This window comes from Anopheles merus, chromosome 2L (genome assembly GCF_017562075.2).
Source record: "Anopheles merus strain MAF chromosome 2L, AmerM5.1, whole genome shotgun sequence".
In the NCBI taxonomy this organism is placed as follows: domain Eukaryota; kingdom Metazoa; phylum Arthropoda; class Insecta; order Diptera; family Culicidae; genus Anopheles; species Anopheles merus.
Window position 1 is genome coordinate 6,640,768 of NC_054083.1, and position 3,250 is coordinate 6,644,017.

Here is a 3,250-nt window from a genome sequence, read left to right on the forward strand (position 1 = left end):
TGAGACTTTACATTCCGATGTCCCAGTATCGGACTCGAGGGTCTTGATGCTGTTTGGACGCTTTTGCCTTTCCCTAACCTTTACAGCCTTGAGGTTCCAACAGATTGTGTGCGGAGCTTTTTCTCATTAGGACGTAAAATATTGAAACAAAACGAAAACTGTATCGAATTTTCAGATAACTTACGATGGATACTGATGTTGTTTGAATATGTCGCAAACAGATGATTCAATATTTGTCCGTATGCGTTTGCCTGTACGCTGCTACAGTTAATAATTGAGGCTTGCGTTGAAAGAAATGGTTTCATAATGAAAACCTTTCTTCGATGAGTTGCGACCTTGATGATTGAATGAAAATGATCTTCACTAGAATTTACGAGATCTTATCAACAAAAACATGTTTGAAATACAACGTATGTTTGGAGTTACCTGCCAAACATGTTTTGTGCTGGTTATATCGAAGAAGAAAATTGTTCTTTACATTCCGTGTGTACTGCACCCCTCACTTTGCAGGAGTCAGTAACAACAGGGAGACTGAAGTTGACTGAGCTGCTGCCGAGAGGAAGCGCACACGAGACTATTCGGAGCCATCATAAAGGACACCCTTGCAGATCTCAAGAGGTTCACTTTATTGACTTAATTGTCTTCCATGTGCGCATTTGTGGGCACCTCTGGACCTTTCACCATTCTTCCAGGTAGAACAGACCCGCTTCATAAGGTCATGGAGTTTGTAAAGATCATCCATCAGGAGCCTTCCGTGCAGTATACCTGTGCTAGGCTTTGCAAATTAAGCAAGGTCCATAAAAGGACGGCTCTGGAACTGGAATTCAGGAATGTGTGAAAGTTAGAGACGACAAGGAAGCAAAACACCATATTTCAGATTATGCTATTGTTAACAAGGAAGACAAGGAAGCAAACTGAAGAAATGTCAGCGACTTCACAAAACTAACTACTTGTAGGAGTGCAGCATTTGCTACTCGTGAATGGCGTGTTATGTACTGTGTTGTTTATAGCGCGTAAACATGTTCGATGTCATCTCGAAAGGTTGAAAGGTTCGCAAGGAAAAAGCAAGCGAACTGGGAAGGGCAATAAAAAGGCATACCAGAAACCTTCACCGACCAACTTGGCGCAGCATACCGAGAGTGGTAGATTCTAACGTTTCGGTTGAGTCATAAAATGCGATTCATGCCGTTCTACGGCTGCCCAGTTTTCAATTGCATCCCGTCGATACTTCAAGAGGCTAGTGTTGGGTAAAGTAGCACAATTAAGTGTGCTGTGCGCACACGCACATTGCCTTTAGTGTGCTGTGCGCACTGTGCGCACAGTGCGCACTTGGAACCAGTGCGGAAGTGCTAGCACAGTGCTAGCACTTTCGCACAGTGCTAGCACAGTGCTAGCACTTTCGCACAGTGCGCTCTCTGAGCACAGTGCGGAAGTGGTAGCACAGTGTTAGCACTTTCGCACAGTGCGCTCTCTGAGCACAGTGCGGAAGTGCTAGCACAGTGCTAGCACTTTCGCACAGTGCGCTCTCTGAGCACAGTGCGGAAGTGGTAGCACAGTGTTAGCACTTTCGCACAGTGCGCTCTCTGAGCACAGTGCGGAAGTGCTAGCACAGTGCTAGCACTTTCGCACAGTGCGCTCTCTGAGCACAGTGCGGAAGTGGTAGCACAGTGTTAGCACTTTCGCACAGTGCGCTCTCTGAGCACAGTGCGGAAGTGCTAGCACAGTGCTAGCACTTTCGCACAGTGCGCTCTCTGAGCACAGTGCGGAAGTGCTAGCACAGTGCTAGCACTTTCGCACAGTGCGCTCTCTGAGCACAGTGCGGAAGTGGTAGCACAGTGTTAGCACTTTCGCACAGTGCGCTCTCTGAGCACAGTGCGGAAGTGCTAGCACAGTGCTAGCACTTTCGCACAGTGCGCTCTCTGAGCACAGTGCGAAAGTGCTAGCACAGTGCTAGCACTTTCGCACAGTGCGCTCTCTGAGCACAGTGCGAAAGTGCTAGCACTGTGCTAGCACTTCCGCACTGTGCTCAGAGAGCGCACTGTGCGAAAGTGCTAGCACTGTGCTAGCACTTCCGCACTGTGCTCAGAGAGCGCACTGTGCGAAAGTGCTAACACTGTGCTACCACTTCCGCACTGTGCTCAGAGAGCGCACTGTGCGAAAGTGCTAGCACTGTGCTAGCACTTCCGCACTGTGCTCAGAGAGCGCACTGTGCGAAAGTGCTAACACTGTGCTACCACTTCCGCACTGTGCTCAGAGAGCGCACTGTGCGAAAGTGCTAGCACTGTGCTAGCACTTCCGCACTGTGCTCAGAGAGCGCACTGTGCGAAAGTGCTAACACTGTGCTACCACTTCCGCACTGTGCTCAGAGAGCGCACTGTGCGAAAGTGCTAGCACTGTGCTAGCACTTCCGCACTGTGCTCAGAGAGCGCACTGTGCGAAAGTGCTAACACTGTGCTACCACTTCCGCACTGTGCTCAGAGAGCGCACTGTGCGAAAGTGCTAGCACTGTGCTAGCACTTCCGCACTGTGCTCAGAGAGCGCACTGTGCGAAAGTGCTAGCACTGTGCTAGCACTTCCGCACTGTGCTCAGAGAGCGCACTGTGCGAAAGTGCTAGCACTGTGCTAGCACTTTCGCACTGTGCTCAGAGAGCGCACTGTGCGAAAGTGCTAGCACTGTGCGGAAGTGCTAGCACTGTGCTAGCACTGTGCGAAAGTGCTAGCACTGTGGTAGCACTTAAGGCACTGTGCTGTGCTGTGCGCACAGTATGGTGTGCTGTGCGCACAGTGCGCACAGCAGCACTTTACCCAACACTACAAGAGGCCCTTGCTGGGTAAGCAGTGTCTTCATTGTTTTTATATGATCGATCATTAAGGATGCTCTCTACCAACGTTCGCGTTGGACCGCCACTTGGAACGAAAGTGGGAAGAACGGCTCGTTCTTTAGCCGTACCGTGTCGTGCCGTGCTGTGCCGTGCCGTGATCTTATTCCCATGGTTTACGGATAGTGATGGAGCGAAGGTTGATCCTCAGCTCACATATATCGGCAGGTTATTAACGTACAAGCAACATGTTCTAACCGGGGTAGAATGGCACATCTTTTTCTTTTTTTTCTTTACAACAACCATAACAAATGCAAGGTGTAAGTAGGGATCAGATAATCCTGCACTCTCGAAACCCCCCGGACGGTGCAGCGTTGCGGCAGATGTGGAAAAACAGCCTTCCCGAAGCCATATCGCTGCCTGGTTGGCTA